This window comes from Oryctolagus cuniculus, chromosome 9 (assembly GCF_964237555.1).
Source record: "Oryctolagus cuniculus chromosome 9, mOryCun1.1, whole genome shotgun sequence".
Taxonomy (NCBI): Eukaryota; Metazoa; Chordata; class Mammalia; order Lagomorpha; family Leporidae; genus Oryctolagus; species Oryctolagus cuniculus.
Genome location: NC_091440.1, coordinates 45,340,469 through 45,356,895, shown reverse-complemented (window position 1 = coordinate 45,356,895; position 16,427 = coordinate 45,340,469). Strand labels below are relative to the sequence as shown.

The window sequence follows — 16,427 nt, the reverse complement described above, 5'->3', positions numbered from 1 at the left end:
GTTCATTTTTATAGATTTATTCATTTTCTTATTTCGAAAGCAATACATGGTCATCATAAATATTTCAAGCAATACAAAATATATAACATAAAAATTCTATTGTCTTGCTCACCTGTGTCCTAGCAGTCACCAGTGTTAATAGTTTGTTGTGCATTATTATTTGCTTTTGTAAATTCATACACAGAGAAAAGAAGAAAAATACATGTACATTCTATTTATTATGTATTTCTAATCTTAGATGAGTAAGAAAGTATCAAATGTTCTACATCTTGCTTTTCTGCGACCAATAACATATGTTGGCTGACATTTCCATGTCAGCATATCTGCTTCAAATTACAATTTTGAGGGAGATTAAATTGCATGCTTATTTTAGGATGGCTGACAAATTTATACTATTGATTCAAGCTACCTGGGAATATAACATCTTGTTTCAAAAGCATTTTTACTACTCTTTTATTCTGTTCAATTACAATTCTCTGTAATTTACAAAGTTTATTTCTAAATATTTAGGAGGATTGCTTTTTGGGCTTTAAATGTGTATGTGTGTGTGTGTGTGTGTGTGTGTGTGTGTTTGTGTTCCTGATTATAGCTGGCATTTGAAGAAGCTATTATTTTGGTATGTTTCCTTGTATCTAGTGATTTCTCTAAGTACTCATTAGTTTTATTAGTTTTTAAGTGGTCCTTTGCATTTACCAGGAATGGAAATATATTATGTGCAACTAATGTCAATTTAGTTTTTTCTTCTTGATTTACCAATTTAAAAGTCTTCCCGCTCTAGATATATAATTACCCTCTGGAAGCTCCTGCTTCAGGCACTTTTATATGCAGGTAAAATTGTCCGAATAGCCACGGATAGCTTTCTATATCAATCAACTATCCTGGCATCTATTATAGGCATACACAAAGAATAGTGGTACTTAAGGCCAATATCAAAATGAGCTTTCATATTTTTGGTAGAAACCTCTCAGTCTCTGGGTTATAGTTTCAAGATATTGGAAAGACAGTGAAAGCAACAAAGAGAAGAGGGGAACGCCCATGGGATTGCTTCAGACTCTGGGCTTTCCATTCTCTATTTGGATACTCATAGCATGTCACTTAAATTTTCTCCCTATTACTTTTCTTTTTTTTAAAAACAGCTATTTATTTATTTATTTATTTATTTATTTATTTGACGGGCAGAGTGGACAGTGAGAGAAAGAGACAGAGAGAAAGGTCTTCCATTGCCTTTGGAATGGCACCCTCCAATGGCCGCCGCGGCTGGCGCGCTGTGGCCAGTGCACCACGCTGATCCGAAGGCAGGAGCCAGGTGCTTCTCCTGGTCTCCCATGCGGGTGCAGGGCCCAAGGACCTGGCCCATCCTCCACTGCACTCCCGGGCCACAGCAGAGAGTTGGCCTGGAAGAGGGGCAACCGGGACAGAATCCGGCGCCCCCACCGGGACTAGAACCTGGTGTGCCGGCGCCGCAAGGCGGAGGATTAACCTAGTGAGCCGTGGCGCCGGCCCCTATTACTTTTCTTATAACTAATAAATGTGAAAGTGGCGCAAAGAACAAAAAAAAAAAAAAAAGATACACAGTGAATTGTTCTTTTGTGACAAAGTCTTATGTCTATGTCAGCATATTATATGTAAGAAATTGTTTTCTACAGTGTAAAGCAGTCTGCGACCTCTAGTGCTGACATTAAGCACAGAAAACATGGATCAAGATGCATAATAATAATGAAGCAAATATCATGACAAGAAGTAAGATGCAAAATTTCTGAGCAGATACAATGTTTATAAAAGGAATAGACATATAATAAAATCACTGACAAAGCCAAAGCAGGGAGTGGAGAGGTGAGTTATGAGAGCCTAGGAAGATGGCACACAGATGCTAAGAGTGTTCAGCTTCCTTTGAAAAGCAGGCTTAAATTTCAGCTTCAACTCCTTGCTTCTCCATTCATTTTCAGCAGTTTTGAAGCAACCCAGTTATAAATGTGTGTACAGTGCATGTATTAATATATGTTCTTATATTTTCCAACTGCTATTATCAGGACTGAGCTACAAATTCACTGAAATGTCCTGTCTTACTATCATAAATCTGTTACAAATATTACTCTACTGCTTGCTTAATCTTCATAAAAGATGTATTCATTTTGTTCAGTTATTGTTCAATCATTTAAGAACAAATTGTCAATTAGAAAATAGTTACAATATTACTATCCTTTCAAAAATTAGTTGTTTTCATGTTATCTTTAAAAATAGCTTATGATGGACTGGGCATTTAGTGTCGTAGATGTCCGTGTCTCATATTGAAATTCCTGGGTTTCCTATCTGGCTCTGACTCCTGACTTCAGCTTTCTGTTAATGCGGATCCTGGAAGGCAGCAGCTGATGGCTCAAGTAGTCGGGTCGCTTACATCCATGCGGGAGACATGGGTTGAGCTTCTGACTCCCAGCTTCAACTCTGGCAAAGCTCTAATTATCAGAGTCATTTGGAGCGTGGACCCTCAGGTGGGATCTCTTGTATTTTTCTGTCTCTAAAATAAAATTTTAAAAAATCAGACATACTTTATGAAATATTTTAAAGTTATAACATTTTTAGAGAATGATTTGGTGGATACCAATATACATATTCAGGCACATATACTAACACTTTTTCATATTTGCTTTGGGTTTTTGAAAAATGAGATAGATACACTTGAAACCACAATGTCCTCTTTCTCAATCACATTTTATTCTCTTTTTATCTCCACATTAACAAATATCAGTAAGTCAATGATCAACTTCCATTGATGCATTTTTAAATTTTTGATAATGTATATGTATCTAATGAAAAATACTTTAGTACATTTAAAATGTACACAAATAATATCATATTGTTGATTTAATTTTACACTGTCTTAACACTAATATTATATTTTTGGTATTTTCCACATTAATAATAATCAATCAGACACCAGCATTTTGGAGTGGCAGGTTAAGCCGCCACCTGCAATGGCGGCATCCCATATGGGCACCAGTTCAAGTCTTAGATACTCCACTTCTGATTCAGCTCCCTGGTAGTGCACCTGGGAGAGTAGTAGAGGATGGCCCAAATACTTGGGACCCTGCCCCCATGTGAGAGATTCTGATGAAGCTCCTGCCTCTCGGCTTCAGCCTAGCCAAGCCCTGGCTATTGTGGCCATTTGGGAAGTGAACCAAAAAAATGAATGCTCTCTCTCTGTCTCTCCCTCTCTCTGTAACTCTGCCTTTCAAACAAATAAAAATAATTAACAATTGATCCAGTTCATTTTACTTATGCTGTGTGTTATTCTATTGAAAAATATCTATGGATTCTGTTATTGGTGGATTTTTGAGTTGTTTACCCTTTTGCCTGTAAGAAACAGCATACACTATTACATATGCAGATGTATTTTCTAGAGTGCTGCTTCTCAAATTGTAATTTCCAAGTGAACGTTCATAAAACACCTGTTAAAATACAAATATTATTCAGTGCATTTGGGATGGATTCTGAGATTGTGTGTCTCTATGAAAGTCCAAAGCGATGCCCCCGAACACAGAATGCACTCTGGGATGTATGTACAGACATGAGTGTGCCGAGAAAGTGGGTGCTGCTGATTGATACATTCACCACCATAAAAAGCCCTCCATATTTTTTTAGATAACATATTTTTAATTTACAATATAGTCAAAAGCTTAATGCTTCACTAAGTAAAGAGTTCAACAAATAAAAGTAAAAGAAACTATAGTTCAGCAGGAACATAGCAAGGTCTATTAATAATAATCAAATGAAAATATGTGAATTTCACTCATACAGAAAATTTCAACATAGTCATAGATCATTCATACTATAGCGGTAATATACTGTCTTGTCAAACTTTGTTTTAAATATTCATCAGACAAATCATTAAGAATAATATACCTCAACTTTAGAGTTTGAAAAACAAGCTACTCTGAATCCCAGCTTTGCTTGTGGCTGTAAGTAGCTATGCTATGACATAGTCCTGACCAATGCAATTAGGCTTAAAGGGCTGACAGTCATCAGTGATCTTTCTCTTGTCTGGACTGTGATGATCCTGCAGGTGCAACAGCCACACATTAAGGAGAGTAGAGTGACGAAATAAGTCTGGTTGCTTGAGGCCATTGTTAGCCACTGCTCTAGCCTTCGGGTGCCTGCCCAGATGACTTTTATTTTAATGTCTGAGATAAACCCCTTTATTGATTAAGCCACTGTAAACTGATTTACAATTATTTATACTTATACCTCATTCTAAATGATACAGTAGTTCTAAGCTTTCCTGTTCATAGATCTGAGCCAAATGCTTCCCAAATCGCTGCTGGCATTTTACACTTCCATTGAGAACACAAAGCAGATCCAAATAACATCCCACAATATTCCTGCTGTTGTCCTTGTCATATATGTTAAAGTTCTTGCCCATTTCATGTCGATAACATTATTTAATTGTTTTAATTTTCATTTCTATGGTTATTAGTGATGTTAAATTTTCTGTGCTTATTGCTTACTTTGATCTTTTTGTGAATTTTTTCTATGAATTTTCCCATTGACTTGTTACTTTATTATTGTTTTATTATTGAAGATATTTCTAATAATAAATGATACAATATTTGGTTTCTATATACATATATATATATAAACACATGCATATATGTATATATAGCAGATGATACCTCCTTTTTGTTTATGGTTTATCTTTTTATTCATACAGGCAAAATTTAAATTAATTACAGCCAAATATACAGATATTTTCTTAGATATTTAGTGTTCTTTGTGTCTTCATTTTAAGATTTATTTATTTATTTGAAAGTCATAGTTACAGAGACAGAAGGAGAGACAGAGAGAGATGAAATGAGAGAGAACTTCCATTCACTGGTTCATTGTCCATATGACTGCAAAATCAGGGCTGGGAGCTTGTGTCTCTCACTTGGGTGGCAGGAACCCAAACTCTTGGGCCATCTTTCGATGCTTTTCCCAGGTCAGTAGCAGGGAGCTGATTGGAGCAGTTTTGAGATGATCCAGAGCCCATATGGGTTTCCGGCATCAAAGGATGAGGCTTCACTTATTATGCCATACCATTGTTCCCTCTTTCTGTCTTCTTGAAGTTAATATTTCACATTCTAGGTCATGGCATCTTTTATTTTCTTTTACATTTTTAACAATTTATTTTTTCATATTTAAATCATTATCTGACTGCAGTAGATTTGCGTTTTATAAAGTGAAGAAAAATATATTTAAAACTGTACCTATAAAATATATTAAATGTGTTCTCTTTTTATTAATAAAAATAAAAAATAAGTTTTACATATAAACACTCATGTTAGTTTTACTGCAGAGTTAATTCTTCACTGATTTGTAAACTCAAATTTATCAATTAACTTGCTATTGTATACTCTATGTTGTTGGTATATACTAATAGTACATTGTATTAATATATGGTGTAGTGAGTTTTTCAGATTCATTCCTCAGTATCTACATCACTATTCTTTCCATATTGTTTACCAAATAGATCTCTGGGAGTAATATTAAGAGAGACCAATAATGTATGTGGTTTATACCATCTCCACTTGACTATTTGTCAGCTACTTTAACTCCACTCTTTCTGTCTCAGTTTAAATATCTACTGCAAACAAATAGTCCATCAATGCCTGCCTGGGGGTAGGTTGTTATCTGAACTTAACATCTCCATCTCCCCAGAGCCGAGATGAGTACATAGTTCTTTTCTCAGGAAGAGTATTTCCTTTTGTCTTTTTCTTAGGAGCCAGCACTGAAAAAGACTTCGTATTTTTCAATAACAATTTGTTAAATTGTTAAATTAGTATCCACCTTTGTCAGTGATACTTAATCAGCCTCCAGGAGGTCATAGGTATAAAGTCAAAGGAGAAACAGTAATGAAACTAGGGTCATTGTTCTTGAAACACATGTTCCCTGGCTCCTCTAGAATTCACTGGCCCATGTGTCATTTCTGCTACATGAAGAATCACCACTGTATCTGCCTGGTCTTATGCTTCTTTGATGGTAGCCTCTCATGGATGGCATTGGACCTAAGTTTATACCCAATAGATTACAAGGTTTTGCTTTTCAAATAGCATCTTGTTTTCTGCTTTGCATTATTTTGCAATTTGTTAGAAATACAAATTCTTATTTTATTTGGAAAGTAGAGAGGCAGAGAGAAAAAGAGAGACAGAAAGACACAAAGAGAGATCTCATACCTGCTGGTTCATTTCCCAAATGCCCACACAGCCAGTGATAGGCTGGGCTGGAACTGAGAGCCTCAGTTACCCACGTGGATGGCAGGGACCCAAATAATGGTGCCATCACCTGCTGTGTCTCAGGGTGTGCATTAGCAGGAAGCTGTAATCAGAGTTAGAACCAAAAATTGAACTCACACACTCTAATATGGGATGGATGCATTCAAAGTGCTTTTTATCATTATTCCAAATGCCTGCTCCAAGAATACAAATTATCGACCCCTTGCCAAAATTTATTAATCTACAGGTGGTACTAACTCTAAATTCTTACAGCCACTGATACAAAAGGATATTTGGACATGCCAAAGATTATTGAAATACATAAAATTTCACTGATGTGGAAGCTTCAGATTTTTGAAGGCTTTAATTCTCACCCTCTGGCATACGTGAATCATTCCAAAGTATTTACACACTTGCCTCTCTCATTGGGTCCAATTAACATAATAAAACACAATTCTACAAATTCTAAAGTTTACCTCATCTTGAATTTTTGTTCTCATTATTTATAATTTTTCAGATCTTTCCAATGGATCCTTTGATTGCCATCTGATGGTAAATTTTGCTCCCTTCCTGTTAAAATAAACTTTTCAGTTTTATCGCCCCTTTTATTCTTATAATACCTTAAATAAAACTATTTAAAAATCTTTTTCATGCTATCATATTATTCCTATTTCATATGTAAAAATTCATTTGGAATGGTTATCCTGTAATCTTTGGGTTTACTGGAAATTCAGCTTTTCAGGTTCATCTTAAGTGATATATGTGGCAATGACTAGAGCAGTGTTTTTCTTTTTCTCTCTCTTTCTTTTTATTCTCCTTCTCATGACCCATAATGAATACTGTTTCTATTTGTCTAACCTGGGTTGCCTCCAGTCCAGAGCCAAATCTCCTAAGATCAGCTGTAATCTTCTATCCTTCACTGATACTGGGTACTGTGAGCTGAACGTTTGCATGTCCCCAAAATTCATGTGCTGAAATCCTAGCCTCTAAGGTGGTGGTGTTAACAGGTTGGATCTCTTAAAAGGAATTCAGTCATAAGGATAGAGCGTTCATGAATGGAACATGTGCACTCATCAAGGAGACACCAGAGGGCTCATTCACTGCTTTTGTCATACAAAGTTGGAACAAAAGAATGGCTCTGATGCAGGCCTTCATTGTATTTGCCTTGATCTTGGACTTCCCAAGCCCTAAATCTGTGAGAAGTAAGTTTATGCTGTTGGCAAGCTATCTGTTTATGGTATATCATGTGAGCAGCCTGATGTGGATTTACCAAATGGGATATTGCAAATCCAGATCCTAAGTCAGAAGTGGACTAATTGAAACTCTGGTCTAAAACTGAGTCTTTACCCACCTACTTCCAAGATCCTTAATTTTATAACCCATAACTTTAGGGCCTATTTGAGTGCAACTTATTTTAGCTCCTTTTGCCATCAATGAAAATCCTCATTAGCCCTTTGCTATGGTTTGAATGTGCTTTATCCTCTAAAAAACTTATGTGAGAGTCTCATCTCCATTGTGATATTTCAAGAGTGTAGAAAATAATCTGGTGGTGGAGTTGAGAGGTGAGGACTTTGAAAAGTGATGAGGATTAGGCAAGGACATCATGGTGGAGTGACATGATTGAATACTGGCGACTTCATAAGTAGAGTTGTAGACAATGATATACTCGTGCACTCTCCATCTCTTGCCCTGTGACATCCTGCACTGCCTTGGGTCCCTGCAAGCCAGAAAACCATCATCTGATATAACCCTTGGTCTTAGATCTCTGGAGCCATCATTGAAAATTACCTATTTTTTTCTTTGCCAAGTTTAAGATTTTTGTTATAATAATGGAACATTGAATAAAACCACACTCTGGTTTTAGGAGGTCTACAATCTCAGTCTACAACCTTACATAGTGCAGTTTCCAGATTTGTTATTTATACAAAGTGAACTTAAGGCTACTCAGCATATATTGAGATCTGAATCCCATAGAGCATATGGCTTTACTCATACTCATAGCTTTATATTGTACTAATACCTAGAAATGCTTATTTTTTATTTTTTAACATCTCTTTATATATTTTACCTACCATTGTTACATATTTTGATGAAGGAGACAGAGTATTAGAAGTTTAAAAGTGCTAATTTACAAAGTAATCTTTAGTGGAAATTTCATATTTTTAAATCTTTTTTGACATCTAAAATAAACTTTCAAGAAAAGTAGAGAACGTTTTACTGATGAAGAAACCACAAACTGATTCTAGCTGAAACACCCGAATACCTAACCAACATATAACATTAAAAATATCTCATCAATCCTAGTTGATATAACTCCTGGAGACTTCCCCTTCCTTTGAATCTATAAAACAGGGGAAATTATTTTAGCTAGATAACATCCTGCACAATGGCCAGGCAGTAGCTTGGAATTACATTAATATGTATTAGCTTTGAATCAAATTGTATTTTCTTCAGTATTTCCTTATTATCTAGCATATCAAGACCAAACATCTGCACTTTTTCAATATTTTCCATGAGCTATCTACTCCTTCCTACCCAAACATTTATCAAATTATTCTTTGACATTTAATCAGGGAGTCCTCCTCCCTTTCTCAAACAAGGGGTGCTCGTAACTAGCATAATGGCTATCCTTATTCTGCCTTGCCTTTTTGTGGCATTCTCTAATACCTTTTTCTCACCTAGATCTATCTTTCACTTCCTTTATGAATCAGATCAACTCTAATCTTCTGTGGGATGCTTCCGACTTTTCAGGAGTCAAGCAGTAATTTGGTCCATTTCATTTAAGTTTATCTCACTTTTCCTCTTTCTTTCTCTGCTTCCCCCACCCCAATCTCTCTCTCTTTACTTTTCGTACTTTAATTTGTATGTGTTGACACCTAACTTGAATTTTAACCTCCTTGAAAAGACTGTGTCTTGTGTTCATTTAAATATTCCACAGTGCAGAGCACACTGTTGACTAACTGATTTTATGAGGAGGCTTAGAGATAGGGTAATTACACAAACCTCACTCCTTTTTATTCCTGGTGGCCTCACTCTGACCTGCCCATTTTTCTTTTCAGAGATGCCCATGGAGTTTCTACCGGGAACAATGAGGGAAAGAAGTACAAAATTTACTGCCTCTTCATTTGAGGCTCCATCTCCCTCCATACAGCCTAACTGTTACTTGGCAGACGTAAAGATACTTGATTCTGCAGATTTATTTATTTATTTAAGATTTCTGTATTTATTTGAAAGGCAGTGTTACAGACAGGCAGAGAGAGAGAGAGAGAGAGAGAGAGAGAGAGAGAGAGAAATAGAGAGCTTTCCATCCACTGGTTCACTCCCCAAATGGCCGCAACGGCTAGAGCTGGACTGATCTAAAACCAAAAGCCAGGAGTGTCTTCCAGGTCTCCCACAGGGGTGCAGGGACCAAAGGACTTGGGCCATCTTCCACTGCTTTCCCAGGCCATAACAGAGAGCTGGATTGGAAGTGGAGCAGCCGAGACTTAAACTGGCACCTGCCCCGATTCTACAGACTTCCTAGTTTAAATGCAGTTTATGTGTTAGTTGTCAATCATCAAGCACTCATTGTCTCCTTGACATAAACCCTAAGGCTGTCATTTTGCATATTTATTATGCATAGAACATAGTAATAGTAGTTAACATGAAAGTCAAAGTTGCACAATTAAAATATATTTGTGAGTATAATCCAACAAGTGAAAATAAGGGTTTTGATATCATATCTGCATATGATGTGCACAATTCTATTTTACTAAAGTGAAACAGGGGGGATATGGTACCTGAAGGCAAGTATAAACCATATAGTTTGGAAGTTTTAACAGAAAATAAAAAATATTACTTAGGTCAAAGTTCAATGTAATCTTGTGTTTTTACCATACAAATCCTGGGATATTTTCTACATTACATGTGTCCTAATAATTTTTAAGATTTGCAAGATCAAAGACATTCAATGATTTACAGGCAATTTATATTAACAGTGTTACAGTTTTTGCAATGTAAGCAAGCAGTGGTAAAATGTGTTACCTTACTCATTATGCTGATTTAATGCATTAGTTTGTAACATATGGCTTGTGAGCTTCATGATAGGAGAATGAGTTTAGACTTTTATTCCATCTACCAATAGGTGCCAGCATTCATTCAGTTCCCTCAAGGCATGATAATTGTTCACATAACAGCAGGATGTGCATCTCTACTCAAGGCAATGGCTGAGAAATTGAGTTCATCTTACATTTTTCTCTTAAGCTTTTATTGCACATGTATTTCAGAGTAGTGACTTGATTTTTATGCAATTTAATTCTCTTGCTGTGAGCATCATCTTTGAGAACTTATGATCTTTCAGTTCATTCTTCATTCAATAATATGTTTATGTGTTCTGTATACAGCATTATTTTGATAGCAACTATTCTGTCAAATGTTCTAAAATGAATCAATTGATATAAGCTAGGCCAAATAAATCAGTCCTGAGAAATACACCATCAATTCCATTACATAAAATGAACAGTGTGAAGCACTATATTTTAGTGAAAAGTAGAACAACTGTAGACACTAAAGTATACGTTACTAATGTATCAGTCTTCCTTCTTTGGTAGCAGACAGTTTTAGAACAATGCTTACCATATTATAATTTATGAACTGATAGAGATCTGACTATAAAAGGAATGAGTATATGAGTAAGGGTTTCTTTTAGTTTTTTTTTTTCTTTTTTTGTAATATCTGTGAGATGCAGAGCTACAGAGGGGGGGAAAGACAGTGCTTTTGTCTAGTTCACTCCCCCAAATGCCTGCAACGGCAGGAACAAGGATAGGGGGAAGCCAGGTGATTAGAATTCAATCTGGGTCTCTCATGTGAGTGGCAGGGGCTCAAATACTTGTTCCACCACCTGCAGCCTTTTAGACTGCTGCAGCAGAAAGCTGGAATTGGAAGCATTGTTGGGATTTGAACCCAGGCATTCCAGTGTGGGATGCAGGCATCCCAATAGGAGTCTTCAACACAGTCACACTCCTGCTCCATAAGGCTATTCCAGGGAAGGCATCACAGAACACCTTGAGAAGGTGTTAAACATATTAAGATATTTAAAGATCAGAGTGATAGAATAAAGGGAGAATTTTCTAGGAAGAAAGAGGAACTTAGTTTAGTCCTAAAAAGAGAGTATCTGTTATATTACTATATTCATGCTACATGTCAAAACAAACTGCTGGTGAATTCACTATATCACATAATCAATTTTTTTTACTGCAGGCAGCAAACATCAACTATGACTCCTGTAGGCAGAAAATACATATATTATGAAAAGATGTTCAAAAGTTCACAGAAACCACAGGAATATGGGAGAATTGGACTTGGATAATGGACAGAATTCAAGGGAAGCTGACCAGTGTGAGCCATAGTCAAGGTCATAGTCCTAGAGTGGCTCAGTTCACCCACATCACTTGTGAGTCAACCATCCTTCCTCTGCCCTTGTACCAGTCAATGTTCCCAGTAAAACCTGTGGACAATGAGACTAGATAAAACAAATTGCAATTTTCTTTCTCTTTGTAGTCATTTGTTCTAGATTCAGAGTTTTATGTAAGAGATTAAGAGTCTCTAACTGTAGAAACAGGGCTCTTGCTCTCTAAGAACTTGTCTCCTTTCAGACGTTTATATCATTCAAATACAATGAAAGGAAATGGCTTAAAGTCCAAATCAACTTAATTATTATCTTATAACCACACAGGAAATATTTAGCTGTTACATTGACATTCGTTGTATTTCATTGAAAGAAGTTATGAATGACTAATTGACCAAAAAACTGTATATGGGTGAAATGGTCATTTATGCATTCAATTATTGTTTATAGCCATTGTCTATGTTCTCACTACAGTAGGATCTTTTGGCTTTATACTTTTTAAACTTCTTATTTAGAGAGGTATTAAGCATTTTTACTCTAAGGTAAATCTAAAATATGTTAGCTCAAAAATTTTTTTAAAAAGAAAGAAAGGTAGAAGGAAGTAGAGTAGAAGGAAGGTGGGAAATATCATTATGTTATTAAACTTCTATCTACAAATCATATTGAATCTGCTAAAAATTAATTAAAATTAAAACAGTAAAAAAATGCAGCCTAAAAAATAAAACTAAGATATCATAAGGCTATAGACCACAAGCAAGATTTCTGATTCTGTGTTCATTTATTAATCAAATATATCCCTTAATAGTTCATAACAATTTTAGTTTCTGATCCTGGCTTAATGCACAGTAATATTGTAAATTATGCAGAGTAGATACTACCTTCTATGCTTTGCAGATTGAGACACAATTTACCTGATTGATGGAAATGCAGATCTTTGACCAAGGGCAAATATACTTTTTACTACATTTAAGTTATGGCCATTATACTCAGATATTTCCCTTTTATTTTTGCTTCGCTAGTATAAGTCTTTTGCACAATGTTATAATAATTTTAAGTAAAAAATTGTGCATACCCTCCATGTTTTGTTACTAATATCCTCAGGTTTCAATCATATGAAATTCCTTCACAATGGTTTATTTTTACATTTTATAAAGTTTCATAATTGCCATTATGTCAAATAGTTACTCAGGCGGAGACTATATGTTGGTTACACTGTCATAAAATATCCACTGAGGTAGAGAAAATTGACCTGCAAGGAATATGCATTATTTCAACACATTTGAAATGACTCACATTCAAATAAGTTTTGTTATTCAGATTTTTGTAATCATATGAAAAGTTAGTGGAAAGTTGCTTTATCTTGGACACTTTCATGGATACCTTCAGGCTAACAAAGTTTTGTGAATATAATTTCTATCTTTTGGGAAAATATTAGGTTACCGATGTCAAGAACTTAAGTATATTTTGGGAGGCTGTAATATCTTGCATATTTCTGGAATTACAAATTTATGAGCATTAACTTGGTATGTTCACTAGATGAAACTGAATTTTTCTCTCAATATGGATCAAAGTACGCTCATAATATATGCTAATAACTACTTTTATAAGCAAAACTATATGGTATGTCATGAATTTTTTCTGATACAAGTTAAACTATGATATTATTAAGCATTAAAGAAGTATATTGGTGGCTGGTATTGTGGTGTAGCTGGTAGGGCCGCCATCTGCAATGCCAGCATCCCATATGGGCACCGGCTCAAGTCTCGGCTGTTCCACTTCCGATCCAGCTCTCTGCTATGGCCTGGGAAAGCAGTAGAAGATGGCTCAAGTCCTTGGGCCACTGCACCAGGGTGGGAGACCTGGCAGAAGCTTCTGGCTCCTGGCATCAGATCAGCATGGCTCCAGCCCCTGTGGCCAATTGAGGAGTGAGCCAGTGAATGGAAGACCTCTCTCTCTCTGCCACTCCTTCTCTCTCTGTGCAACTCTGTCAAATAAATAAATAAATCTTAAAAAAAGAAGTGCATTGTAAACTGATCATGATTTTATATACCACATTGTTGTAAAAACCAATTGAGGGGCTGGCACAGTGGTACGCTAGGCTAATCCTCCACCTGCAGCATCAGCATCCTATATGGCACCAAGTTCTAGTCCCGGTTGCTACTCTTCCAGTCCAGCTCTCTGCTGTGGCCCGGGAAGGCAGTGGAGGATGGCCCAAGTGCTTGGGCCCCTGCACCCACCTGGGAGACCAGGAAGAATCTCCTGGCTTCGGATCGGCTTAGAGCAGGCCGTTGTAGACATTTGGGGGGTGAACCATCGGATGGAAGACCTTTGTATCTGTTTCTCTTTCAGTGTCTGTAACTCTACCTGTCAAATAAATAAATAAAAAATATTTAAAAAAATGCAGAGAAGCAAGAGAAGTTAAAAAAAAAAAACAATTGAGAAACAAACAGGACACATTTGATTAAATTCTCAGTCTAAATTAGTCTCCCACTCCAGAAGGGATAAAAATAAATGATTTTAGAGAACCATACCAGTAATAGAAAATAGATCTATAATTATTATGCCTATGGACATTAAAACAGAATATCCACTTTGATATAACAAATGCCAATTTTCTTTCATTTGTTTCAAATAATACCCTCTGTTCTAAATTTCTTGGGATCTTTCATATCAGGCATAAAAAGGGAAGTTATTGCATGGCTGTTCTCCAGGACACTGTACAAATAGTTGGAAAACCATTTCACAGTCTACTTTCTTCTGGTATGAAGTGACTATAATACATTAACCACTACCAAAGGAGAAGAAGCAGGCTAGTGAATATCACACAGATAAGTCAGACTGAATTGGGAAAAATAAGATAGGCTTCTTAGGTTCTAATTCTGTACATGCCACAAAACAGCCAGGAGGAAAAATTGAATTGCTAGGGTTTCACCTCTACTATTTTTTTGAGGTGCCAAGGCATGTCACAGGTTCTCTGCTTGAGCATGTTAAGGAATAAGACAATACATTCAGTTTTTCCCCCATGTCATCATTACTCTCACACTCAGACTTTTCATACATTCAGAAAGGATGCAATGCAATGTATGACTTCAAATTTAATTCTGCCTCATACAAACTTTACTCTTTTTGAAGCAACTATTATTTCAATTTTACAAATTATCTTTTCTATAAAATGCCTTCTAAACTCTCCATAACATCTAGGAATTTTCTAAGCAAATTATTAACATTGGTGATAGATGATAAATGGAATTGAATTGATTACTGCCTTCAATAAATAATTGCCAGGATTCTAGCCGGCGCCGTGGCTCAATAGGCTAATCCTCCACCTTGCGGCGCCGGCACACCGGGTTCTAGTCCCGGTTGGGGCGCCGGATTCTGTCCCGGTTGCCCCTCTTCCAGGCCAGCTCTCTGCTATGGCCAGGGAGTGCAGTGGAGGATGGCCCAGGTGCTTGGGCCCTGCACCCCATGGGAGACCAGGAAAAGCACCTGGATCCTGGCTCCTGCCATCGGATCAGCGCGGTGCGCCGGCTGCAGCGGCGGCCATTGGAGGGTGAACCAACGGCAAAGGAAGACCTTTCTCTCTCTGTCTCTCTCTCTCACTGTCCACTCTGCCTGTCAAAAAAAAAAAAAAATAATAATAATAATTGCCAGGTTTCATCTAACATAGATGCCCAGGATTGAAGAAAAGATACATACAACATGGTGGTATATTGTTATACTTCTTCTAAAACTATAATTCTTCTCACTTAATTTGGAGGCATTAAGTAAATATCAGATCATATTGATATGGAATAACTTAAATATATATCCTGTTAGGTTGCATCTTCCTCATTCTGTATGTAATTCCTTAATTTTTAAATCACAAATGAAGTCTTCATTATTCATTTTATCTTGATTATTTTTCCTTATTTCAATAATTGTATGTCAGAATACTGAAGTCAAAATGTTTAAATGTTCAAGCATACTTTCTAGTTTTACTTTGTGCAAAAAAAATACTATGGATAAAAATCATATTAAAAATTTCCTGGTGGTTTCCCTTGAAATCTCCAAGTATAGAATTTATTCAGAAATACTTGCTATAGATGGGCATTGTGGTGCAAGAGATTAAGCTTTATAAGAATTACTTCAGGTCCCTGATGCTCCGATTCCCATTCAGCTCCCTGCTAATTCATGTGGAAAAGCAGCAGAAGATGGAATAAGAACCTGGGTCCCTGACACCTAAGTAGGAGACCCAGATGCAGTTGTAGGCTCTTAGCTTAGGCCTGTCCCACTCCTGGCCGTTTTGGCCATTTGGGGAGAAGACCAACAGATGGAAGATCTGTGTGTGTGTATGTGTGTGCATCTCCCCCTCTCTCTTTGTAACTCTGCCTTTCAAATAAAGTATATCTTAAAAAGTAAAGTTATTTTAAAGAAAATGGAAATACTTATTAGAGTTCATAGTGGGACTTTCATTTATTTGGATGGTTTGGAAAAAATGTTTCTGTGCCTTGGCTTATTTGTAATATGAAGGAACACTAGAAATCTTCTTCCCACATTCACATACTAAAACATCTTTGTGCCAACAACCCAGAGACACTCCTGACACCCCCACTGAATCAGAATCCTCATCACACTTAGAGGATACCAATCTGTTGCCACCCTGTCTCACAACACTTGGAACTTGGACCTTCTGCTAATGTCTACTTTTGTGTGTCTATCTAGCCTCCTGGCCATGGTCATTTGGCTCTGGCTGCAGCATAGGGTGTCAACCCCCAGCTCTGATTTTCCTTTTAAAGAAATCACATCAAAGAAAATAT

General features: G+C 36.6%; 1 long non-coding RNA gene across 3 annotated transcripts in view; it reads right to left on the bottom strand.

Moving 5' to 3' along the window:
• Window positions 1-1,296: 1,296 nt before the first annotated feature.
• The window catches only part of LOC127492016 (uncharacterized), a 50,119-nt gene continuing 34,988 nt past the window's right edge, over window positions 1,297-16,427 (bottom strand). The window contains exons 2-4 of one of the 3 annotated variants that reach the window (XR_011378638.1): window positions 13,869-13,995; window positions 6,722-12,880; window positions 1,297-2,515 (exon numbers count right to left, since the gene is read on the bottom strand). This is a non-coding gene — a long non-coding RNA (uncharacterized lncRNA). Of the gene's footprint in view, window positions 2,516-6,721; window positions 13,996-16,427 lie in introns of all 3 variants that reach the window. The other 2 variants (XR_011378639.1, XR_011378637.1) reach the window with 2 other exon arrangements.